The following is a 27,824-nucleotide window of genomic DNA, read 5'->3' as shown; positions in this document are numbered from 1 at the left end:
TAACTTTTTATTTTTAGTAGGGATCGGGTTTCACTATGTTGGCCAGGCTGGTCTTGAACTCCTGACCTCAGGTGATCCCCTGCCTCGGCCTCCCAAAGTGCTGAGATTACAGACGTGAGCCACTGCGCCCAGCCAATGAGCTTACTTTCAATGAGAAAATAGAAGTCTTGGCAGAATAACTACATCTTCCTACTCTTAAATCTATGTGCCTCCCTGTATCTGCATCCATGTTCTCCTTCTTCCTTCCAGTTACAATGAAGGAGGTGTTCTTCCTCTCATCCAGAGCCAATTCTCTCTTATCCCTGTATTCCTTCACTCCTTCTCACCTGGTATAATCTGCTGTTTCAGCTATGTCAACCTTTCCCTCTCTGTTAGATATATTCAGTCATTCAACAAACATTTATTGAGCATCTACCAAGTACCAATACTAATCCAGTTGAATAAGAGAAAGGCCTTGCGCTCTTAGAGTTTATGGTCTAGTAAGAGATGCAGACAGAGAAATACACAAATAAATACACAATAGCAAGTCTATGTGTATGTGTGACTATTAGGGGGAGGGGCATGCATGGGGTATGGTACATAAGAGAAGATAATCAAGACATGCTTCTCTGAGAAACAGTTACTTAAGACCTCAATTAAATGAGACAGCAAATCATAGTAATATCTGGAAAAGCATTTTAAGCAGAGGGAGTAATAACTACAAATGTCTTAGATGAGAATATACTGGGCACGTAGAACAGCAAAAAGATTGGCAAGACTAAAGCTGAGTAAACAAAGAGAAATGTGGTAAGGGACTGAGATCAGAGATGTAACCAGAGGTCAGACTGTGTGGAACTTTATAGGCCACAATACATTTGGCTTTTGCAGCAAATGTGGAAAGACACTGACGGGTTTTGAGCACTGATCTGATTTATGTTTTTAAATAGACCACTCAAGCAGCAGAGGAGAATAGGCTGCAGGGGAACAATGCAGAAGTGGAGATCCCATTAGGGAGTCATTGCAATAATCCAGGTGAGAACTAATGGTGGCTTTGATGACTGGCAATAGGGGAAGAGAAGTAATTCAAAGGCAGATACATATTGAAGGTAGAGTCAAATATGGTTTAAAGATTAGATACAGCATGTGATAAAAAAAAAAAAGGAAAAATTAAGATGATATCTAAATTTCTGGACTGATCTGAGAAATACTGGGTAAATATAAACAAGTTCTGGTGTCTCCTATTCAAAGACAGACAGACAGACAGACAGACACACACACACACACACACACACACACACACACACACCCCTTTCCCTTGACACCCACATCCTCCTCCAAATACCACCTATTTCTCTGCTCCCCTTCGTAGCAAAACTTCTCAGAACAACTGTCTACTTAAACTATCTCCACTTCCTCCCCTTCTGTTTGCCAACTAACAATCTACCATTTCATCAAAAGCAGTCTTGTCAAGACTATCAGTTATCCCCATCTTGCCAAAATAAATGCTTATTTTTCTGTCCTCACATTACTCAGTATCTTGGCAGCATTAAATGTAATTGACCTCTCTTCTCTTTCAAATACTCTACTTTCTTGGCTTCTAGGGAAGTACACTCACTTGGCTTTTCTTTCATCTTTCTGTCTACTCCTATCTCTTTTGCATAATCCTCCTTCTCCAGCTATCATCCACACATCCAAGGCTTGGGACCTTCGTTGCTCAGAACCTTCCTTACTGATACACTACACTTTCCCCAAGATTATTTCCTCCATTCTCATGGCTTTACATATTAATACGTTGATGATGCCCAAGTTTTGATCTCTAGACCAAACAGCTCTCTTTCAGCCTAAAAACCATCTACTAGACAACTCCACTTGCGTTTCTCATCAGTACCTCAAATCTAACAAGACCAAATGGAACTCTTGGTTTTCACAGCATCATCATGAGTTGTAATTATATTCATTTACTTATTATACATCTCCCTCAATAAACGATAAGCTTTGTAAAGAAGCAACGGTATGCTTTTGTAAGTCTGCTGTGCTTACCAATGTATACTCAGCAACTAAACAGGACTTGGCAAGAGTAAGCACTCAGGGCCAGGTACGGTGGCTCATGCCTGTAATCCCAGCACTTTGGGGAGGCTGAGGTGGGTAGATCACCAGAGCTCAGGAGTTTGAGATCTGCCTGGGCAATGTGGTGAAACCCTGTCTCTACAAAAAATACAAAAGCTAGCCAGGTGTGGTGGCTTGCACCCGTAGTCCCAGCTACTCAGGAGGCTGAGGTGGGAGGATTGCTTGAGCCAAAAGGTCAAGTCTGCAGTGAGTGAGTTGAGATTGCTCCACTACACTCCAGGCTGGGCAACAGAGAGAGACATTATCTCAAAGGAAAAAAAAGAGTAGACACCCAGTATCGACACCAAAATTTACTAGACCCTGTCTCTGCCCTCAAAAATCTCACAGACTAATGGGAAAGGTAGACACATTAACCACAGTAACAATACAATATGGTAACTGCCACTATTGAGTGGTGAGAGGAAAGACATAGGTGCTGCCTGAATCCAGAAGAGGGGCACTTAATAGCCTAGGAGTCAGGGGACTTGTAGAATAAGTATAGCTATTAAGTGCCTACTATATAATTATTATTTTTTCTTTTTTATATGATTATTTTTAAGCTTTATAATAACCCTTCAAAGTAGGTATAAATATCTTTCATTTTTATATATGAAGCTTAAAAATATTAAAAATCAGGTAACAGTAAGTGGTAGAACCAGGATTTGAACTGAAGTCAATCTACTTTTAAGTCCCCCCTCCCCTTTTTTTGTTACATCATAAAAAGTCACTAAAAGTATCTTTTATAATTGCCACCTACTATCTGTTCGACTTTAAATGAAGCACATACTTCATGGTCTCTGTCTGACCATGGAGCTCATTACCAGTCTCAAAGCCCTATCTACCCCACTCCTTTTCCTTTACTCATTGAGGATTGAGGCTCAATCCTCTCCTATTAGTCTGTGAATCTTTCGAGGGCAGAGAAAGGGTGTAGTAAATCTTGATGTCTATTCTTGCCTGTCAGTGGCAACCCTAGGCTTTCAGGCTATAGCATCTGAGCATTTTTTCACAGCTTGAAAATGCATTCGGGAACAACCACAATAACATCTATACAGCACTTTACAAAGCATTTTCACACATTCATGATTTCATCTTATCCTCACCAACCCTATGAGGTGTTAAATCCCTATTCTACAGAGGCCAGTGGAAGTAAAAATGCCTAGCCTAGCTGCATCTGGTCTCTGGACTCTACACTCCACCAGAAATTGAATTTAAGAAAATGGAACAGGGAGGAAAGGAAGGAAGAGATCAAATGACTCATAGAGGGAGCTCAGCACATAGTCACCCAAGTGGCCTCAAGCCAGAAGTTAACAGGGACGAAGTCTGTTTCCCTTGCAAGGTAATGAGTGTTGTTTGGCCATGGCACAGTGACCTGCCACATGGGATTGTTCTTTTTTTCATGTCAGCAGTACCTAGAGTCTCCCCCCAAAAGTAGGCAGAAAAGAGGAGATAGGAAAACTCTTTGTACACTGTATGTATACACAAACTCAGGAGATAATAGGGTATAAGAGAATAGATATCACCTTCAGAGAAGACGTAAGTTTAAGTCCTAGCTCTGCCACTGTCTTGCTAAATCAAAAGTGCCCTCTTCTGCATTATTACAGCCCCTTCTGCTTCCTTCTACAATACTTACCACATGAGCTTCCACATTCCTTGACCTGCATTTGAGGGCAGCAACTGAGGCCAGTTTTAATTTTTGTATCCCCACCAACCTAGTACCATAATTACCATAATGAGCCTGGGAGGTTGAAGCTACAGTAGGCTATAATTGTACCATTGCACTCCAGCCTGGGCAACAGAGCAAGATCCTGTCTCAAGAAAAGAAAAAGAAAAAGACAGGCAATAATAGATACTGGCAAGGACAGGGAGAAAGAGGAACCCTCATATGCTGTTGGCGAAAATGTAAATTAGTAGAGCCACTATGGAGAAATATATATAAATACACACACACACACACACACACACATTCCACATTCTGACAGTGAGTGTCAATAAAACAGCAACTTTGTCATTCTCATCTCGGCTTTCCTTCTAACTCCCCGACTTTAAGGACAGAGCTCACAAAAATTTTGTTGATTAACAAAGTGAAGAGACAACCCACAAAATGGGAGAAAATATTTGTAAGCTATCCATCTGACAAAGGATTAATAACCAGAATATATAAGATGCTCAAACAACTAAATAGCAAAAAAAACCCCAAGTAATCCAATTTAAAAACTTGCAAAGATCTGAATGGACGTTTTTCATAACAAGACATACAAATGTCCAACAGGTACATGAAAAAAATGCTCAACATCACTAACATCAGAGAAATGCAAATCAATACCATAATGTAGTATCATCTCACTCCAGTTAAAATGGCTTGTATCAAAAAGACAGGCAAAGGCTGGGCACGATAGGTCATGCCTATAATCCCAACACTTTGGGAGGCCAAGGCAGGTAGATCACTTGAGCCCAGGAGTTCACGACCACCCTGCGTAACACAGGGAGACCACACCTCTAAAAAAAAAATTTTTTTTTTTTATTAGCCAGCATGCTGGCATGTGCCTGCAGTCCCAACTACTTCAGAGGCTGAGGTAGGAGACTGCTTGAGCCTGGGAGGTTGAAGCTACAGTAGGCTATGATCATACCATTGCACTCCAGCCTGGGCAACAGAGCAAGACCCTGTCTCAAGAAAAGAAAAAGAAAAAGACAGGCAATACTAGATGCTGGCAAGGATGGGGAGAAAAAAGAACCCTCATATGCTGCTGGTGAAAATGTAAATAAGTAGAGCCACTATGGAGAATAGCATGGAGGTTCCTCAGAAACTAAAAATAGAACAACCATATGATTCAGCAATTCCACTATTGAGTATATATCTAAAAGAAAGAAAATCAATATATGAAAGATATCATACTCCCATGAACACTGTAGCGCTATTTATAACAGCCAAAATGAAAATGTATACATATATATATGTATATATACACACAACGGAATATTATTCGGCCATAGAAAAGAATGAAATCCTGTCATTTACCCCAACATGGTAAATGTTTATGTGGGAGGTAAAAAGATGAATCTTATGATGATACAGAGTAGACTGGTGGTTACCAAAGGCCAGAAAAGGGAGTAGGGAGGAGGAAGGGGGAAAAAAGGATATAAATGTACTTACTGAAACTGAACTGTACAGTTAAGTACAATGGAATATTATTCAGCCATAAAAAAGAATAAAATCCTGTCATTTGCAGCAACATGGATGATACTGGATGCCATTTTTCAGATTAAAAAAAAGCCAGGTACAGGAAGACAAATATCACATGTTCTCACTCATATGTGGGAGGTAAAAAAGTAGATCTCATGATGATACAGAGTAGACTGGTGGTTACCAAAGGCCAGGAAAAGGAGTGAGGAGCATGAAGGGGGAAAAAAAGATATAAATGTACTTACTGAAACTGAACTGTACACTTTAAACATGATAAACATGGTAAATTCTTTCAAATTTTTTAACTAAAAAAAAATTTGCTGAGTAGAAATCAGTTCAAAAAGACAGTAATCAAAGGGGAAGATAATTAACCTATACAATCCCCTTTCCCAGACTATAATCTTTCTCTTTCTATACACAGCCCTACCCCAAATAACCCCTATCTCGTCCAGGCCACCGTCTTCTTCAAAGAAGCACTGTCTTCTCCTCCAGGCCTCCTCTGCCTGTCCCTCCAACCCATCCCTGCTATCCTCCCTCTTCTTCCCTGAGCTACCTCCTTTCCTCCACAGCTATCTCACAGCTGCCAGAGTTTCTGGTCCTCCCAGTCACTCATCTCACTAAAGGGAACTTGAGCCTCTGCCCAGCACTACTTGACATTCTTGCTCTCCTCCCACTCAGGCCCCCCTTTCCCATCTTGCTTATTCCCTACTGCCTACCTGCTGCCCCACCACCACCAGAAAAGATAGGAAACAAATGCAGGAAGAGCGAGTGCTTCTTGGCAGGCCCAAAGCAAGGCACAGAGGCAGTAAAGAGAGAGAATGGTACCTGGGGAAGATAAAATTTGGAGGTAAAAGCTAGAAGCAGGTGAGTTAGGTAGAAAACAATGTTTGGACCTCACAAACACAGAAAAGGTCTCTACAAACCAGTAACCTACGAATAATGAGAAAGCTTAACCAAAAATTTTTGAAAAGAGAAGAAAGCCTAATCAAGAGGGGGAGGATCCAAGAGAGGGAAGGAAAAACTGGCTGCACAGGGGGAGAAATACAAAAGGGGAAGCAAGAGGGGAGGAGGAAGGGTGAAGGGGATGGCAGGAGAAAAGGTAGGCAGGGGGCAGGAAAAATGATCAGGAGGAGGAAATAGAAAAGTGAGGAGAGGAAGACATAGAGTCATGAAAAAACTAGGGGGAGGAAAGAGGTCCAAAATAATCAAAGTAGGTTATTATCGGGCCTGACATGAGCTTCTTGGTGCCAGGTAATAAAGAAGGAAGGAATTATAGTGATTAAGATATTACCACAGGCACGTCTGTCATTAACTCAGCAGAATAAGGAAGGGGCTCCAGAGAAGAGAGTCTAGTTTAAAGCAACTTTGTATCTAAGGACAGAAAAATTGGCCAGTTTAGAAGCATTAACATACCTTGACCTTCTACTTCCCAACCCTACCTCCCTACACCTAACGCACCTACGCACCACACTAAAATAAGCATCAGCATTCTCAGTCTTTGCTTTGCCCCTGAAGAACCAGCAAGATGCCATTCGAAAGGCTGGCTGGAAGACAGGATACCAAAGTCTACTTCCCAAGTTCTCCTCTCTTCTACAGTGTTGAGGGAGGGATATCTCTGCAGCCCATTTTAGCACTTTAAACCAGCTCACCTTTCCAAAAGATGGTTTGATGGTCTGGAAAAGCCAAAGTAACAAACAATGTCAAGTCCTCCACTGCACAGATATGGCAACTCAAGCCACAGAGGATGTCTGAACAGGACCAGTCCCCCCAGTCTCCTCCCTCCCAGTTCATTCAACCTCTTAACAGAGAAAAGCTCCCACAGTCCCAGCAGGCCAGCGACTAAGCCAAAGCAGAGGAAAGCACCTCCTTGGCCACCAAGTAGAAGGTGGCTTGCAAAGGAGCAGAGCTTCTGAGGCAGAGCAGTTCCCCAAAGGCGCAGCTTCCCCTTCACACCCTTCCCTGGGCAGAGCTCTGATTCCAGTGCAGGCCTAGCCCTGGGTGGGCTCATCTAAAGGTTCCACCCTCAGCCCCTTCTCTCATTTAGGTCCCTTAAGGTAAGAGGAAAGTAAGACACCCCTCAAAATCTACTGGATCCCGTGTCACCATTCTCCGAAAGCCGGAGATTCCCCAGAACCCGGCCCAGCTAGGGGAGCCCCAGGCAGGGCCGGCATTACCTGGTGGGAAACGCTGGCCCCGGCATCTCTGGAGATTGTTTCCGTCGCAGAGCCGCACCTCTCCCTGCCCAGCCCGGTACCCACAAGGCCCCTGCTCCACCGGCTCCGCTCGATTCGGCCGGGCTGGGCTCCTGGCAGCTCAGCCGCCAGCTCCCGAGGTGCAGCACGCTCGCGCCCTCGCAGGGCGGCAGCGAAGGCGCCGCGTCGGGGTTGGCGAAACAGAAGGGGCGGGGGAAGAAAGGAGGGAAGGAGGCGGGAGGAAGCCGCGCGCTTCTCCTTTTCTGCAAAGCAGAGCTGAGGGCGGGGAGACGGCTATCTTCTCACCGTCTCAGCTATTCTTCCCACCCAGTCTCCAGCAGGAGGTAATTTCTCTCCAAGGCCAGGTTTTCCAGGGCTTGTCAGAATCCTGTGTGAGCTCCAGAGTCAAGGAAGACAACCAGAGCTCCTCTGTGCCTTAGTTTCTACAGCTGAGTATAGAGGAGTCTCTTCTAGGATTCCTCAGGTCAGACCTAGGATTCACATTAGGCCTCAGGGAAAGAGATACACCTCCCCCCTCCCCAAACGTGCCAGGTTCTAATTCTAATGCTCCAGGAAGAACGCTAGGTGGGCCCCTATAACTGCTTCTAAGCAAAGAAAGCTCAGCAGCTGCAGCTGCTACATTATTATTATTATTATTATTATTATTATTATTTTGAGACAGAGTCTTGCTGTGTGCCCAGGCTGGAGTGCAGTGGTTGGATCTTGGCTCACTGCAGCCTTGACCTTCCCGGGCTCAGGTGATCCTTCCACCTCAGCCTCCCAAGTAGCTGGGACTACAGGTACCTGCCACCACACCCCGTTATTTTTGTATTTTTTGTACAGATGGGGTTTGCCATGTTGCCCAGGCTAGTCTCAAATCCTGTTCTCAAGCAATCCTCCTGCCTTGGCCTCCCAAACTGCAGATTACAGGCGTGAGCCACCACACCTGGCCAATGCTACCATTTATTAAGAACTATCGTGTACCAGGTACTTTATAAATGTTATGTCTCTCTCAAAACAACCTTATGAAGTAGGCACTATACCAATTCACATATGTCAAAACGGAGGTCCAGGGAAAATGTCCAGGGCTCATACAATATTTTTTAACCAACTATTGTGTATCAGGCATTGTGATGGAACCTGAGCTGAACAACACATTATAGAACATTTACCAACATGGCCCAGACTAGTAGTGCCTCTAGTAGTGCCTCCCAATTACTGAAACAATAAAACACACCTTCACACATTTGCAAATGCTCCCTAGGAGGTAGTATTACCTCACTCTGCCCCCTCCCAAACCTTGCTCTTAAGAGGCATGACAGAAGTCAGATTATGTGGTGTCTTTCGGGTCATAATTAGGAGTTAGGCTTTTGTTCCAAGTTTTATCAGTGGGAAGGCTTTGAAAGGTTTGAAAACATAATGACAAACTCTAACTTACATTTTTTAAAAGATCACTGGCTGTTCAGTGGAGAAAGGGGGTAGGAGTGGAAATAAGAAACAAGATAATAAATTCTCTCAGAGGTTCAGGCAACAGAAAATGGTAATGATTTAGACTAACATATTGTAAGATAATGTAAAAAGAAGCAAGCATATTTTCTAAAGACACAGCTTGGAAGAAGCAGCAGCAGAACTTGGTGGAAAAGAGAATATGATGGGTGAAAGAAGTCAGTGACTTCCCCAAGACCACACATCTGGTAAATACTCAGGAGTTCAAGGCCATCCTGGCCAACATGGTGAAACCCCGTCTCTACTAAAAATACAAAAAATTAGCTGGGTGGTGGCGGGCACCTGTAATCCCAGCTACTCGGGAGGCTGAGGCAGGAGAATCCCTTGAACCCGGGAGGCGGAAGTTGCAGTGAGCCGAGATCGCACCACTGGACTCAAGTCTGGGCAACAAGAGCGAAACTCCATCTCAAAAAAAGAAAAAGGAAAAAAAAAAAAAAGAATTGGTCAATAATAGAGACCCGGAGAGTTGTTGTAGTCTGAGGATTCAGCTTCAAAGTCATTTTAAGATTTTTTTTAACCCCACACCATGTCCTTCATCCCAATTTACACAGGGTGAATGAGAGCCAGAAGTAGTCCTCTGCCTTAGACACAGCTTTTCAAACTAATAATCAATAATCATAGCAACTTATCTTACTCAACTTCCCACTCCATTCAGCATCCCCTTTGGATGGTCTTCCAGGCTTTTCTGAAATACATGCAGGAATGAGGAGCTCACTTTTCACTAGCACTATGAGGCAGTGTTTCCTCACATTCAGCGAGGTGACTCTCTGTAAATTTCTAATTCTGCTCCAGGAGCAACGTCCTCCAGGGCAGGTCACATTAAAGGCTTGCAACTATGTATGTATGTAAGCTAATTTATTATGCCCCTCCACTTTCTCTCTTCTCCAAGATAAATACTCCCAGTTCTTTTACTCGTTTGTTCATTCAACAACTATTTAAGCATCTTATGCAAGTCACTGGCGATAGACACATCAGTGAACAGAACCACATCTTCAAGGAGTTGATAATTTTATGGTTTAGTATGGTGGCTTTCAATTCCCCCTGTCCACCAGAATAACCTGGAAAGCTTTAAATATGTGTAAATATACTAGAGTCCCAGCAGAGATTCTGACTTGGTTGGTCTGGGATGTGGCAAAGGCAATATATTTTTACAGATATAACTATATTGATATCTACTGGAAGACTGAGTTACTATAAAGCTACAGTGATAATGACAATGTGGTATTAACGAAAAAAATAGATAAACAGATCAGTAGAATTGAAGTAAATAGCCCAAAATAGACCCATACAAATGTGGTTAACTGACTGTAAAAGAGAAAAGGAAATTCAGTGAAGAAAGGACAGTCTTTTCAACAAATTGTGCTAGGACTGGACATCCACATCCAAAAAAATTAACCTAGACACAGACTTTATGCTTTTTACAAAAATTAACTCAAAATGGATCACAGACCATTGCATTTGCAAAATGCAAAACTAAAATGTCTAAAATATAATGTAGGGGAAAATCTAGATGACCTTGGGTTTGGCAATGACTTTTTAGATCCAGCCCCAAAAGCAAGATCCATGAAAGAAAAAAATTGACATGTTAGACTTGATTAAAATTTAAAATTTCTGCAAAATATAGTGTTAAGAGAATGAAGAAACAAACCACAGACTGGGAGAAAACACATCTGATAAAAGGCTTGTATCAAAATATACATAGAACTCTTAAAACTCAATAAGACGTGACCCAATTAAAGAAAAAAAAAGCTGGGCAAAAGATCTGAACAGACACTTCACCAAGGAAGATATACACATGACAAGCATATGAAAAGATGCTCAGCATCTTTTATCATTAGAGAATCGCAAATTAAAACAACAATAAGGTATTACTACACATCTATTAGAATAACTAAAATCCAAAACACTGACACCACCAAATGGCGATAGGGATATGCAGCAATAGGAACTCTCTCATTCATTGCTGGTGAGAATGCAAAATGGTACAACCACTTTGGAAGACAGTTTAGGAATTTCTTACAAAGCTAAATACAGTTATGTGTCACTTAATGACAGGCATATATTCTGGGAAAGGTGTCATTAGGTGATTTCATTGTTATGTGAACATCACAGAGTGTACACATACAAACCTAGATGGTACAGCCTACTACACACCTAGCCTATATGGTATAGCCTACTACTGCTCCGAGACTACAAACTTGTATAGCATGTTACTGTACTGAATACTAGGCAACTGTAACACAATAGTATTTATGTATCTAAACATACATAAACATAGAAAAAGTACAGTAAAAATATACCATAAAAGATTAAAAAACAACAACAACAAAAAAAACAGTACATCTGTAAAGGGCATTTACCATGAATGAAACTTGCAGGACTGGAAGTTTCTCTGGGTGAGCCAGTGAGTGAGTGGTAAGTGAATGGGAAGGCCTAGGACATTATAGTACACTACGGTAGACTTTATAAACTATGTTTAGACTGCACTAAACTTTAATTTTTTTTCTTTCTTCAGTAATAAATTAACCTTAACTTCCTATAACTTTTTACTTTAAAATTTTTTAATTTTTTGAAAACATTTTGACTTGGCTGGGCACGGTGACTAAAGCCTGTAATCCCAGCACTTTGGGAGGCCGAGACAGGCGGATCACAAGGTCAGGAGATCGAGACCATCCTGGCTAACATGGTGAAACCCCATCTCTACTAAAAAATACAAAAAAAACTAGCCGGGCGTGGTGGCGGGCGCCTATAGCTACTGGAGAGGCTGAGGCAGGAGAATGGCATAAACCCAGGAGGCGGAGCTTGCAGTGAGCTGAGATCCGGCCACTGCACTCCAGCCTGGGCAACAGAGCGAGACTCTGTCTCAAAAAAAAAAAAAAAAAAAATTTTGACCCTATTGTAGTTAATACTTGGCTTAAGACACAAGCACATTGTACAGCTATACAACAATATTTTCTTTATAGCTTTATTCTAATGCTTTTTTATATTCTTTGTAGCATTATTATTATTATTATTATTATTAGAGACAGAGTCTCAACTCCGTCACCCAGATAGGAGTGCAGTGGCATGATCTCGGCTCACTGCAGCCTCCACTTTCTGGGTTCAAGCAATTCTTATGCCTCAGCCTCCCGAGTAGCTGGAATTACAGGCATGTGCCACCATGCCCAGCTAATTTTTGTATTTTCAGTAGAGATGGAGTTTCACCATGTTGTCCAGGCTGGTCTCCAACTCCTGAGCTCAAGCTATTCACTTGTCTCGGCCTCCCAAAGTGCTCGCATTACAGGTGTGAGCCACCACGCTTATCTATTTTTATTTTTTACCTTTTAAACTTTTTGTTAAAAACTAACACATAAACACACACTTTAGTCTAGACCTATACAGGGTCAGGACTGTCAATATTAGTGTCTTCCACCTGTACATCTTGTCCCACTGTCAAGATTAGTGTCTTCCACCTCTACATCTTGTCCCCCTGGAAGGTCTTTAGGGGCAGTAACATGCATGGAGCTGACATCTCTTATGATAACAATAACTTCTTTTGGAAGACCTCCCAAAGGACCTGCCTGAGGCTGCTTTACAGTTAACTTTTTTTTATAAGTAGGAGTACACTCTAAAATAACAACAAAAAGCATAGTAAATATACACACCAGTAACAGAGTCATTTATCATCATTATCAAGCATTATATAATACATATAATTATGTGTTCTATACTTTTATATGACTGGCAGCACAGTAGGTTTGTTTACACCAGCATCTCCACAAACATGAGTAATATGTTGCATTAATATGTGATGATGGCTATATCATATATGTGGTCCATCACTGACTGAATCATCATTATGTGATTATAGTATTCCTAGGTATTTACTCAAATGAGTTGAAAACTATGTTCACACAAAAACCTGCTCATGAATGTTTATTGCAGTTTTATTCAGAATTGCTAAAAACTGGAAGTGACTGCGATATCCTTCAAGATTGAATGAATAAACTGTGGTATGTCATACAATGTAGTATTATTCAGTAAAAAAAGAAATGAACTATCAACCCACAAGAAGACATGGAAGAACCTAAAATGTAGATTTCTAAGTAAAAGAAGCCAGTCTGAAAAGGCTGATTCCAACTACATGATATTTGGAAAAAGGCTAAACTATAGAAACAGTAAAAAGATGAGTGGCTGCCAGGTATTTGAAAGGTTGGGGTTAACAGTTAAGGAATGAATAGGTGAAGCACAGGGCATTTTTAGGGTATAAAACTATTCTATATGATACTATAATGATGGATACACACACTATGTATTTGTCAAAACCTACAGAACTATACAACCCAAAGAGTAAACCCTAATGTAAACTATGTACTTTAGTCAATAATAATGTATCAATATTGGTTCATCAATTCTACATTAATGAGATGGTGATAACAGAGGAAACGGGGAGAGAGGGATTCTGCATTTTCTTTTTTTTTTTTTCTCTCTGAGACAGAGTTTCACTCCTGTTGCCCAGGCTGGAGTGCAATGGCGTGATCTGGGCTCACTGCAACCTCCACCTCCCCAGTTCAAGCAATCCTCATGCCTCAGCATGAGTAGCTGGGATTACAGGCACACGCCACCATGCCTGGCTAATTTTTTGTATTTTTAGTAGAGATGGGGTTTCACCATGTTGGCCAGGCTGGTCTTGAACTCCTGACCCTCAGGGGATCTACCTGCCTTGGCCCCCCAAAGTGCTGGGATTACAGGTGTGAGCCACTGCGCCCAGCCGGATTCTGCATTTTCTACACAATTTTTCTTCATGGAAACTAAAACTCTAAAAAATAAAGTCTATTAAAATAAAAAAATCATCAAGCCAAAAAAAAAAGAAACAAAGACATACAAGATAAAGTTCATCTTCCTTTTTATTAGATTCATTACACATAAAATTACTCTGACAAATTGCTATAAAGATTTCTAAGTACTTTCAATTTCTACGCTTATCCCATTGTGGGCTAGGAACAGTTCAGACTACACTTTCAGTAATGATGATCTAGAGTACCCTCCACTAAATAGAGTTCTGTTTGCAATGATCCTCTTACTGCCTGGTACCCCGAGGGGAACATGATACTCTTAAGTGTAGTCTGTCCCCTGCAAAACATAGTGGAACTATCACCTCCTTTAACTGTACTTAATACTTCCAATAATTCAGCCTGAAGTTGCATTAGATTTTTATCCACTGCAATGCCTTTGGCTGACATTGAGCTTCAGCAGCCAAAACCACCATTTTCATAAGAATAGCATCATGCTAAGTCTCCTCCAGCCTGCCCATATGTTGCCATTTCTTTTGAGACTTAAAATGCAGAACTTCGCTGTCTTCCTCCTAAATTTCATCTTGTTGGCTTCAGCCCATCATTCCAAGCTCACTCATCTAAATATTAGTTTTCTCTTTCAGTTTTTGTCACCTACAAAGCTAATAAGCATGCCATCTCTTCAAACATTTTTCAAACATCTGTCATGTGCTCTTGCCTGTTCCAGGTTTTGAGGATTAAAGATGACCTAGAAATGGCCTACGTTTCGAGGAAATCACCACTAATAGGGGAAGTTGGCAAATACAAAACTAAAAAGTGCTACACTAGAAAAATGACTGAACAAAATAAATAGGATCAGGTAGACAAAACAACAAAACGTCTATGTACAGTATTAGGCAGAACCACTAATATCTTCAGCAGGAACGATCAAATTCAGACATCATCTATTTTAGATTTCAGTTCTGAATAACCAAATACTGGTTTGGTTACCAAAGGTTAACTGGCTGGCTAATACACTGTCTCTCTCTTTCAATGGTGGGTGCTGCTATAGGAAACTTGGCTAAGTTTAGTTCCCTCTGATGAAACACAATACTTATGAAATTGAGGCATACTGGTAAGATGCCAGCAGTTTTATTTATTACTAACAGAATCAAATGAGGTAAAAGCAACTTCAGAGATGACTCTGTACATTCAAAGAAATTAAATCTTGGAGATCTCAAATGACTTGCTGAAGTTACACAAGTTAGCAATTAACATATTTTAAGTGCAATAACTCCTTTCATTTAAATAGTCCTCTGGTTTTCAAAGTAAATAATTAACAAATTATTCTTATAAGCCATGGACCTTGGCCAGCAATGTTTTGTCTCTGTAGTCATCTTAAGCCTAACCAGGCCTTTTTAAGTCACTTATCTCTCCTCTGTAGGCATATGAGTTAGCAACTCCTGCTAACTCTATTATAAAAGCGAATGATCAATAATCATTCAAAAATTTGGTTTTGTTTGGAGACTACAGCTTTCAATCTAATGGTTTATAACTGATGAACAGTGTGACTGAAGTGCCTAAAAGATTTGAAAATGATTATTTTTATTGGGTTCTTTAGAAACCACAAATAACTTTTAAAACAATATGTGTACTAAGTGAAAATTATAAATCTCCTGACACAACCAGTTAAATGTACAAGGAAATCAGTCAACAATGATGATGCTGGATTTAAAACAACATCTGAAATGACATTTTTTCTTGTAGTGATTAGATGGTAAGGCCAGTTGCCTGTTAAGGTCACTTTCTGTGGAGTATACTTTCAGTAATGATGATCTAGAGCACCTTAGATCTTGATATGAGGTGGAGTATAAAATAAATAATAATAGTAGCTTACAAAAACACTGTAAAGAAACAAGCAAAAGAAAGATGGAAATGAAAAAAGGTACTAATAAATCTATTTAGTGGCAGTCAGTCATAAGTCAAAGCAACCAGTCATAAGTCAAAGCATACTTGAATTTCAAACAAGGCAAAGAAGTGCAGAGAAGGGAGACATTAATTATACCTGCAGAACTAAGAAAAGCTTCGTGGTAGAGGCAGAATTTGGGTTGGTATTGAAGAAGGAGTAAAATTTTCATAGCAATATTGAGATTTCCCTTGAGTGAATCACAAAAACAAAGGGCCAAAGGAGTAAAAAGTATGAGTGGTTTAGGAAACAGTAAATAATTTGGTCCTTCTTGGAAATAGTAAATAATCTCATCATTCATTCACCACTTATTGAACATATTCTACATGCCAGACACAATGCTCGTCACTATGGATGTAAGGATGACATGACCTAGTTCTTACCCTCAAAAGGAAAAGCATTTTTAAAGACAATAGGAGACAAAGCTGTGTCACTGACTGTCAGACTTAATAGGTCAAAACTCTTCCCTCTTCAGGTGTTTCCTCCCCCCACCCCTCAATAAATGGCAATTCTACTCTTACAGTTGCTAAGCCAAAAATCTGATTCATTTTTTACTCCACTTTTTGTCTATCAGCACCCACAAGCATCCATCAGCAAATTCTATCAACTCTACCTTCAAAACAGATCTATGGTCCAACCACTTCTCATCACCTTTACTGTTACCACCTTGGTCCAAACCATCAGCAATTTTTGTGTACAACAGTGGATCTCAATAGTGGGGTGAAGAGGAGTTGGGGAGGGGAGGACAGATTTGCTCTGCTCCCCAGGGGATATTTGGCAATGTCTAGGGAAATTTTGGATTAAAACAACTGGGTAAGTGCTACTGGCATTTAGTAAGTGGGAGCCAGGGATACTATTAAACATCCTAGAATGCATAGTATAACCCCCTCACAACAAAGAATTATCCTGCCCAAAATGTCAATAGTGCCATTGTTGGGAAACTCTGACCGAGAATATTACAACATCCTTCTTAACTGATCCATTCTTGCCTCCCAGGGTGATCTATTTAAAATATGTCACAGATCACATCACTCTCTTCTGCTTAAAATCTTCCAGTGGCTTCCCCAATCTCAATGGAAAAGCCAAAGTCCTTACAAACACATACAAGGCCTTATATGATCTTACCTTCCTCTACCTCCTCCCCTCATCTTACCCTGCTACTTCACTGACCTTATCTCCGACTTTTCCCCACTTCACTCACTCTGCTCCAGGCACCAAGGCTTTCTCCAACAGGCTATATACACTCTCTCCTCCAGGCCTTCGTACCCTATGGTGACTATGCCTGAAAACACATTTCCCCTCAGATATCCATATGCCTTATTGCCTTCCTTCAAGTCTCTGCTGAAAGATCACTTTATCAGGTAATTCTTCCCTAACCATTCTTTATAAAATGATTTAAAAATCTCCCTCTACTCTATATCAGCACCCTTTATTCCACCCTATCCTGCTTTATTTGTATTCTGGCACGTATCATCAACTGACATTTATTTGCCTATTGGCTGGCTCCCTCCAATCAACATATGCTCCACAAGGGCAAAGACTTTGTCTTTATCTCCAGACGTCAGAACTATTCCTTGCAAACAGTAGGTGATAGATAAGTAATGGCTGAATGAAGGAATGAATGAATAAATGGAGCTAGAAAGACCAGTCAGAAAAAAACTACAGAGAATCCTGAAGGCTAGGAAAGGAATGTGGATGCAGTCTTAGAGTGACTTAAAGTAACTGTCCAAGAGTTTTCCTCTCATCATGTCATACAAATCACCTTTTGCCCTTCTGACCAAAAAGAGAGACAGGGGAAGGGAGGAAGAAATGGAGAATTCTATAAGAACATAATAATAATCAGAGGTATCTAATAATGAAATGGACAATCTCTGAGGTATTAACATTGCCAATCAACCCCTCAGCAGGGAAGATACAGCAACAAGTTACTGCATAATCCCATAAGTTTTCCTCCCTTTGCCTATCCTTTAGGACCCAACTTAAATGTCACCACTTCTATGAAGGCTTCCTATAATCCCTCAAACAGATTTAATGACTCCTAAATATGGCCCTTATAGAAGTCTTCCCAAACACTTATCCAATTTACAGAAAGTATTTGATAGTATTTCTTTTTATCTCTAGACTGGAAAGATAGTATTTATCTCCTCATTTACTACTATATCTCCAGCCCAAAAATGAAGTAGCTCCAATAAAACACAGGCACCAGCACACATTTTTATAAAATCATACAGAGTACAAATACATTTTTTAAAACCATATTAAAAAGTCACTAAAGGCAGGGCACAGGGGCTCACGCCTGTAATCCCACCACTCTGGGGAGGCTGAAGCGGGTGGATCACCTGGGGTCAGGAGTTTGAGACCAGCCTTGCTAACATGGTGAAACCCCATCACTACTAAAAATACCAAAATTAGCCAGTCGTGGTGGCGGGCACCTGTAATCTTGGGAGGCTGAGGCAGGGAGAATCACTTGAACCTGGGAGGCGGAGATTGCAGTGAGCCGAGATCGCGCCATTGGACTCCAGCCTAGACGACAGAGCGAGACGTCGTCTCAGAAAAAAAAAAAAGTCACTAAAATCAAATGACTTTAAAATCCCTAATCAATATCCATTCATCCCTTCATCCTTGCCAATTTTGCCAACCCTAATTTTATCCAGGAAAGTAATGAGACAATTAAACACTCATTTTCCCAGCCTCCTTTAAAGTTGGGCATGTCCCTGTGACAAAGTTCTAGTCAGTAAGTTTCTAAGGATTCTGGAGAAATGGTTGCTTTAATTATAAAATAGAACACAGGCAGAGTGCTAATTCTGCCTTTCCACCCCTTTCTTCCTTTTTCAAACATTCTTTCTGGAGCTGCAGTAGCCTCGTAACCTTGAGGTCATAAGTACAAGAGTGGAAAGCACACACTCGATGGCAGAGTGGCCAAGTGGAAAAGGCTGGCAGCGTAGAAAAACAGAAGGAGCCTGGGTTCTAAATGGTATTGTATCCCATCCTATACAAGCAACCAATACCCTCCCTCCAGAAAATTAATTCCTATATTTTAAATCACTGTTAGGTTTTCTACTACTTACGGCTGAAAATATTTCTAATTGAGACAAACAAGAAGCATACTAGAGAATCAAGAAAAAGATGCTTCTTACTAGTCTGAAACATTGATTCCTTATTAGCCACTGGTCTCTAACCATAAATAAATTCCTCTTATTAGCATGAGAATGAAAAAGATCTGAGCAAATTAAGACAATACTAGGTAGATATGAAAGGAAGACTGAGAATATTCTTCACAATTTGATATGTTCCCAATAAGGCAGGCAATCACTCTTTCCAAGTTCTTTAAAAAAAAAAAAACAGAATAACAGTATAACCTGTCTACTTCAAAAATGGCTTTCAAGTTGCTTACAGGCATAAATATGTACACACACACACACACATCCCTTAGGACAACAGTAATCATCAATGGAATACAGGTAATAAAGTAGGAGACAATTATAACATAGTACCAACACTCCATGCTTTGCAATTCATGACCAAATTTTGCTCTGAGCATCCTGGAAGCCAAAACCAAAACTTAAGAGAAAAGGGTGAAACTCAAACTAATACTCATTGTCTCATGAAGGAAATATTTCAGTGTTGTTAAGGGACAACCATTATTAAAGTAGGGGTTGAAAAATTCTACAAAAGGCCAAATGGTAAATATTTTAGGCTTTGCAGGCTCTATCATCTCTGTCTCAACAACTCAACTCTGTCTTTGTAGCACAAAAGCAGCCACTGACAATATGTAAATGAACGTGTGTAGCTATGTTTCAACAAAACTTTATTTATAAAAACAGGCAATGGGGCCAGATTTGTCCCACAGGCTGTAGTCTGATGACCTCTGACTCAAAGGATTCTTAGATGTAAGCACCAGATTCTGAGTCTGGTGAAAATCAATTTAAAATCTGAGTCTAATGAAAATCAATTTACTGAAAGAATATTGGGTGGCTCACAAAATTTGGTGAAGGTTGGAAAAATAGGCTTAAGGCTAAACTTCCAGAATAAAGCACAAAGTTACACTGCAGAACTAGTCCGATGAGGAAACCACTGCAGCTACTTCTGATCATTACATGCTAGAATGGGTACCACTGTCACTTCTGTATCAAGAATTCAACCTCTGTACAGCAACCACAAGCAACAATGCCACTTCAGTGCCAGGAACCCAACCTTGCTGGGGATGCTACTGCCTCTGCCATCAGAAAAAGAAAGTTAGTTTCCCATTACGTTCTCTCTCATGTCTTTAAGTGCTAAATCCAAGTGTGGTCTGGGCATATCGGATTGGATTGGTGAAACCTAGGTCACTGCCTATGCCCCAGAAGCAAGTATCTAAATTATCTCCTTTAGGGAATTGCATATTTGCCCCTAATGAGACTCATAAAATGGGGAACACAAAATACTGCACAGTAAAAACAAATGTTCCACTCTAAAATCTTGTAACTAACACTAACAAACTAAAAATGTTCTATCTCTTCAAAAAGGGGACAATATACAAAGTTTTATCAGTTACTACACTCCAGCATTAAATTCTGAGGAATGTTTCTCTTATTTGTTGGCGCTTTAAGTACCGGGTACTATTTAAATCCTGGTGCCTTTCTTCAAGCTATTACCACTGCATAGAACACACTTATCTCCCGTTATTCCCTTCTTTTTCCTCCAAAACTTTTAATCTTCAGGTGTCATCTCCTCTAACTTGCCATCTCTGATGCAGTCCTCACCCAATGGCTTGAGTAGGTCCTTCACCTTTAAGATCTTAGAGCACCTCATAAAAATGCGTATCACTAACCACAGGTGTCTTGTATCTCCAGCCAGACTATATGTCCCCTTGTTTATGAAATGCTTCATTCATCTCTGTCCCCTCAGTACTTCATACAAAGCCTAGCACATAGAAAGTTCTCAATAATTACAACTATTGAACCCAAACAAATCTAAAAAATAAAAACATTACATATCTTTTGGCTCAGCCGCCCAATTTCTCTTTGTCTTGTCCTGATTCATTTTATTCCCCAGGATACATACTTGTTTACAAGGCTGTTTTAAATATCTGAAATGCTGCAGGAGCACAAGTGGCTTTTTTTTAAGTGATAATAAATAAGTCCTTTATAAACTCAAAAGTAGCTGAGGTCCACTGTGTCATCGAAGTAGAAGACAATTTTAATAGGCATACACACCCCATTTTAAGGACACCTGGACTCCAAAAACTTCACACACATGCTTTTGCTTTTGTTTTTTTAATAAAATTCCAATCTACTAAAATCTGTCTTCTCACTTTAATTAAGTTTGGACTCCAACTATGGTGTTCTACTAGGTCAGCCAAGGTTTCTAGAAAAGAGGCAGCTTCTGTAAGAATTGACAGTTGTAAAGAGCTGCATTTATGTGGTAACTAATAAAGCACATTCATACCCATTATCCAATTTAATTCTTACATACCCTCCTTTGAGATTTCTCCTCAGAAGCAAGGCCCAGCCCCACGGCTATCTCTGTGGCACCCTCCTGGACCACTCCTACCACAGCCACCATTATCTTCTGCCACATATACATTTGTTATAACTCTTTTCAATTAAACTAATTATCTGTATCTATCATCCTTAGTGAATTATAAACAGCCTGAGGGAAAGGACAGGCCTAGCACAGTGTAAGGCATAATAAATGCTCGATAATTATTTGCCAAAGTGAGTTAAGAAGAATAGTTCATATTTCTGTTTAAATAAAGTAGAAACTGAGTTGACTTTCCCAAATTATCCTAGCTAAAACTATAAAATCAAGATATTCTTAGTGCAGTGGCTTCTGCCTATAATCCTAGCTACCTGGGAGGCTAAGGCAGGGGGATCACTTGAGCCCAGAAGTTCAAGGCTACAGTGGGGTATGATCACACCACTGCACTCTAGCCTGGGTGACAGAGCAAGACACTGTTTCTGAAGAAGAAAAAATACTCCTGTGTTCAAGGAATCTTCCCACCTCAGCCTCCCAAAGTGCTGGGACTACAAGCTTGAGCCACTGCACCAAGCCCATTCTTGACTCTCAATTGAAGGCCTTTGGTTTTTTTGTTTTTTGTTTTTTGTTTTTTTTAACATACCACACAGCCCTCTCCTAAGACTGGTTAAGAACAAAGGGAGTCTCAGACTAGGAGTCAGATGTCTTTGTTTTCAGACAAGCCACTCAACTTCTCTGAGTACCAATTTCCTTATTTGACAAATGGGAACACCACCACCATCTTTTTTTCTCTAATCACAATATGAAGGTTACATAAGATAATGGGAGTAAACGTAGCTTCAGTGTGAAATTATGGCATATACTAAGCCAGGGACAATGCTTAGGTTGATGACTCCCACCTCCCACTGTTGGTGACAAAGTCAAAATCAGAGTCAACCCTACAAGAATCATATCACTTAACCTAACAACAGCCCTTTAAAAATTGGCTTTATTACCCTCATTTTACAGATAAGAAAACCAGGACACAGAGAGCTTAACACTTGCCAAAGCTTATAAACCTAGTAAATTTCAGAGTTGGAATTAGAAAATTCAAGTTCATCACATTCTAAGGAGTTTTCCATGCTGTTCTCCAAACAATTATAAAATAAAAGCTTTCCTTCCTCTTCAGTTTCAATTAGCACCAGGCAGATGGAATAGTGCTAATCTTAAATTGGGAACATTCTACTGTGTCTCAGGCCAAATCAAAATAAGAGTTAGCCTCGTAGGTAAGTACACCTTGATTCAACCCCTGTGGAGGCAAAAATTGAATCTGTATATTAGAAAATATTCTGATCTCAATTTAGAAATTGTTTTAATGAGACTGAAAACCTGACAGGAAAAGCGAAAATGAGCAATCTTTTTTAAAAGAAAAAAAACCATTCAGTGCTATGATTATGAAACACAAAAGAGCCTAGGCTTTGAAATCAGACAGTTCAATCTCAGGGTAGAAAAGAAAACCTGGACAAAGCCCTGGAAGAATGAAAGAGCAGAACAAAAAAAGTTCAAGGTGCTGCTATGGCTGGAGCAAATGGGGTTGGTAGTGGGATCTAAAGAAATACAGCCTCCTATCTTTCCCTTCCTCTCTAGAAACCCTCACATGCTGCAAGGAACCTAGCCTGTGATGATTCTCACAGAGCCCCAAAAAGTGCAGACTGGTAAGTCACTGAGAAAGTCTAAAACCCTCCTTTGCTGACACTTCAGCCTAAGTGTCTCTGTAGAGACAGACTGAGGGTCTCTACAGGGATAGGCTGTCAGGAGACACATGTCACAATGCTGGCCTTCAGATAATTTGGGGCAGGCTTTTTTAGTAGGATGATGTCACTGCTATTATTTGCAGTTTTAAATACCTATACTTCTGTAGCTAGGAATTATTTTATTTAGGATGAGAATGTTGATAATTTTTTAAAGACATATTTGGAATTTACCAAAGAGGAGAATAGTGTGAATGTATCATTTTCTCAGAAAGAGCTCTGGCACAGGGCAGATATCTAGACCCAAGGATGCCAGAGTCCAAACCCTTTCTTGTAGTCAGAGCCTCTCAGACCTCACTGGGACCTGTGAATGGACTTCAAATGAAAGCAACAGATTCACTACTGTGGTAACTTCACCACCCAAAATTCATTCCTTGACAAGTTCCATCAGCATTCCCTGAGTGTCTACTAAATGCAATGCCCTGTGTTGAGTGCATTCAAGGAGCAGCCAATGAATCAGAGGCAACAGACTGTAAACAGCTGATTGTGAAAAGAGAGAGAACGAAGTAAATACTCCATCAGAAGTAGAAAAAAAGGGGACTGTTTATGACTACAGAGGTCAGAGAGGTTTCACCAGTTAATTCCTTCCTCTTACGGTTATCTTCTTCACTGCATTCAGGCTCTGACATCCATAGCAGACATCTGAACTAGGACTCTGAGGAATCTTATCAGACAGTGAAGAGAGTTAGCTAAGCCAGACAGAGGAGAGGATAAAGGCAAAAAGCCAGAGTAGTAAATGTACTGGGGTATGTCTAAGGAGTAGCCAGTGGCCATAACTGGAGTGCACAGTATACCAAGGAACTAATAAGAAATGAGGAAGAAAGGTACCTTTGGGTCAGATACTAGAGGTCCTTGAATGACAGCCCAAGGAACTTAAAATTTATTCTCTAAGCAAAAGGGAACTATTACAGTGTTTTAAAGCACAGAGTGGCATGATTTGACTTATATTTTAGAATGATCACTCTTGCAGAAATGTGAAAGGTATAAGAAGATTGAAAGCAGGGAGATCAGTTAGGAGGCTTTGGGTTATAATAGTCTAGTTAAGAGATGATGAAGGCAGCCCAACACTGTGGTCAGACCCAACCAGGGTGAGTCCAACAGGAGCGAGAGAAAGAAGAGACAAGTAGTCTAGCGAGGAGAATCAGAACCCAAGCAAAGTGAAACGAGCATCCACATTTGGGGCAGGGAGGTAGACTGGTGTAGAATATCATAGTCTGAGTATAGCAAGGAAGTCATCCATATCAGGAGAGAGGGGTGCCCTGGTGAAGTGTGTCAGAAGCCAACCACAGTTAAGAAAGAGTTGTCACGGAAGAGCACCCTGGTATAGGGTACCGAAACCCAAGCAAGATAAGGAGGGCATCCACACAGTGGGGAGAGCTTGTGATGGGGGTGTCAGAACCTCATTTCCTCATTATGTCTATGAGAAGGCCTGGGAGCAGCAATGGCCCAATAACAATGAGCATTATCTAGGAACCAGATTTTGGATTCTAAATGCCATTTAACACTAAAAAATAAACAAACAAAAAAACACAAACAACAACAACAATAACAACAAAAAACACACCAGGATTCCTTGGCTGGTATAGAGAAAGTACAAGATGAACCTAGAACGTCTTATTGGGCTAGAAAACAAGGAAGGGGTCAAAGAATGACAGGGACATATCAAAAGTTGACAGAAGCCAACCTGAATGGGGCTCCTACTGGCCAAATCAGAGAGAATTTGAGCACCAAAACAAATGATGCTAGCAATAGATTATTACCCATTAAATAAAATGAGTCCATACTGATATAAATAACTAAATAACTGAAAGTTTGGCAAGGAAAGGGATATTTACATAGTACCGCCTACAAAATACTTATTAATTATAAAAGAGAAAAGAGTAACTTCACAGTGAAGAAGGCTGGTAGACACCATCTTAAGCAAGATGCTGAAATGAACATCAATAGTCATGGGACAAACTAAAACCACCACCATCTAAAAGGATGCAATGAAATGAATACAGCACCAGTTCTGTAATATTTACTGCCAAAGATGCATAACGTAAGGCTGGTGATGACATTCTATAAAACACCTGCTATATCTGATATTCTACAAAATAATTGGCCTGTAATCTTCCAAAGTGTCAAGGTTATCAAAGTCAAGGAAAGACCAAGGACACTAAAAAGATATAGCTTCTAAATGTAACATGTGATTCTGAACTACATTCTTTTGCTATAAAACACAGTTGGACAATTAGCAAAGCTTGAATGAGTGTGAGGAATAGATAATAGTAACCTAACAGTGTTTATGTCCTTATTTTTATGGTTGCATTGTGCTTACACAACCATCTTATTATGTAGGAAATAATGTGGAGTTGATGGAGGGTCATGTCAGAAACTCATTCTCAAATGACCCAGAAAAGCTAAGCTTGATATCATTTTTTAAATTATTTTAATAAAAACAAAACAGATGGTGAAGATCTAGAAATACAGCAGTAGCAGTGGGAGTAGAGAAGAAAGGTATTTTTCCAGGGTCACAGAGTGAAGTTAAAGGTAAGACTGAGACTAGACTCTTTCTGAACCTCGTATTTCCTTCCTGCTATATAGAGCTTGTGTGGTGCCAAAGAAAATACTCTTCTAAGAATTAGGTTACGTGTCTGGTAGTGATTAAATATTGGGGGATATAGAAAAAAAAAAGAAGATAACAAGTCTTCAAGTGAGTCAGGCTGAGGTTTACAGGACATCAGGTTTTTGGTGAGGAAAAACATATTCCAGACTCCCCCATTTGATGAGAACAAAGTTTAATGACCTCAAATGTTCTTCAACACTGAGATAATGACCTTGTTAGTCCTTGTTCCCATTTTGGCCCAGTCCTATGAGTGTCCGAATAACCAGTGACTAAATTAGTCTCAGACCTACTGTCTCCTCCAAAGTCTAGTACTGTTTAGACAGTGGGAACAAGCTGTGGCTGTCAACAAAAGCAAATTTTATCCTTTCTTAAAATGGACCACTGTGACCCACACTATCAAGACCTTTTCAAAACAAGTGCGATAGAGGAAAACATCTCTTTACCAAAAGGCAGCAAAAATATAATAGAAAGAATATGAACTCTAGAGTTAGATCCAGTTGTGATTGCTGACTGTGCCCCTTGGGCTGATAATTCAATCTCTTTGAACTGGAATTTCCTCCTCTCTTAAATGGGGACGAATAATCGTTGTGAAGTGTTAGGAAAAGAATCTTTAAAGTACATATCAAATGTGCCAAAAACACAGTAGGTGTCTAAAATGTAGTAATTTATTTCAGGGGTCCCCAGCTCCCAGGACCAGTACCATGGCCTGTTAGGAACTGGGCCTCACAGCAGAGGGCGAGGGAGCAAAGCTGAGCTCCAACTCCTGTCAGATCAGCGGCAGCATTAGCTTCTCATAGGAGCACAAACCCTACTGTGAACTGCACATGAGAAGGATCTAGGTTGTGTGTTCCTTATGAGAATCTAATGATAAACATAATACATTTGACTCATCCTGAAACCACCCCCACCCCCACAAGCTCAGTCCATGGAAAAAATTGTCTTCCCTGAAACCAGTCCCTCATGCCAAAAAGGTTGGGGACCGCTGATTCATTTAGTGCATTTTTCCTACATTATTTGCAACATTTTGCTAGTATTTACATTATCTCCACTATTTTACAACATTTACAAGATAATTTGCACTTCTGCTACATTATGCAACTCTACCTTTTGCAAATAACCAATATATAAAGCTTTGTATGCATCTAAGATATAATTATGTCTCATATCAACAACCCTGAGAGATTTATGCAATAGAAGTGTTATTCTCTAAGGAACCGAAGTATGAACAGAATGAACTGACCTACCCAATGTTTAACAATGAGTTAAATATACAGCTGAGTACTGAAAAACATGTACTCCTAACACCCTCTTCAGTGGTCTTTTCCTCTCATAGGACTTATGTGATGCTAAGGGAAACGGTCTTTCTTAAGAGTTACCCCTTTCACCAGAATGTGGACTGATATGGAAGGCAATCATCTCTCTGAGATGAGAGTGCAGTTAAGACCAACTAAGAAAGAAGTAAAGCATCTCTTCCCCACTCTGAACCAGAACAGGAAGACTCATCTTTCTAGCTATTTGGAGCCATCAAAATGGCACTCTTCATAAGGACCTAAGTGAAGGAAGCCCCACAAAAGTCAAGTAATTTCACAACATGTCATAACTAGAAGGGGTCTTAAATACCAAGTCTAACTTGCCCATGTATAGATGGTGAAGCTGATATCTGGAGAAGAGAAAGGATATACCTGAAGTCACAAAAAGTAACAATATGCCAATCCTGCAATTGCTGAATGGCCTTAAAATAAGGTCACTCTAAAGTTCATTTCGTAACTGTTTATCACCCATCAACCCAAGGTACTGTCTTTATTCCACTCTTGTGCTCTAAAGTTTAAGCCTGTGTGGGTTTTTTTTTTGTCTCCTCAATTAAAGTGAATAGCCCCATCTTACTCATCTGTGTACTCCCACAAGCTTAAACAGTTGGTGCTCAACAAGTACTTGTAATAAGACATAATGATTCCAGATATGTAAGGTTGTTTTAATATCCAAAAAATCAATTCATTAATACCCCACAATAACACAATAAAGGGAAAAAGCTGGAGAATTATCTCTGTTGACACAGAAAAAGCATTTGACAAAATCTGATACCCTCTTACAATAAAAATACTCAAGAAATGAGGAATAGAAGGCAACTTCCTTAATCTGATAAAAGGCATCTATGAAAAACCACAGTTAATATCATACTTACCTGGTAAACAACGGAATGCTTTCTCCCTAAAATCAGAAACAAGACAAAGATGTCCATTTTTGCCGCTTCTATTTAACATTGTACTGAAGGTTCTAGCCATAGCAAT

General features: G+C 40.2%; 1 protein-coding gene across 3 annotated transcripts in view; it reads right to left on the bottom strand.

The window, feature by feature from the left end:
• The window catches only part of PAK1 (p21 protein (Cdc42/Rac)-activated kinase 1), a 154,083-nt gene that overhangs the window by 78,207 nt on the left and 48,052 nt on the right, over positions 1-27,824 (bottom strand). The window contains exon 1 of one of the 3 annotated variants that reach the window (XM_011989733.1): positions 7,441-7,725. The exons of 1 other annotated variant lie outside the window; for it this stretch is intronic. The gene's annotated coding sequence lies outside the window, so the exon portion shown is untranslated. Of the gene's footprint in view, positions 1-7,440; positions 7,726-27,824 lie in introns of those variants that run through there. One more of the 3 variants, XM_011989735.1, reaches the window with a different exon arrangement.

Source organism: Mandrillus leucophaeus, unplaced genomic scaffold (genome assembly GCF_000951045.1).
Source record: "Mandrillus leucophaeus isolate KB7577 unplaced genomic scaffold, Mleu.le_1.0 Scaffold360, whole genome shotgun sequence".
Classification (NCBI taxonomy): domain Eukaryota; kingdom Metazoa; phylum Chordata; class Mammalia; order Primates; family Cercopithecidae; genus Mandrillus; species Mandrillus leucophaeus.
Note: the sequence above shows the minus strand (reverse complement) of the source record. Positions and strands in the feature narration are given on the sequence as shown.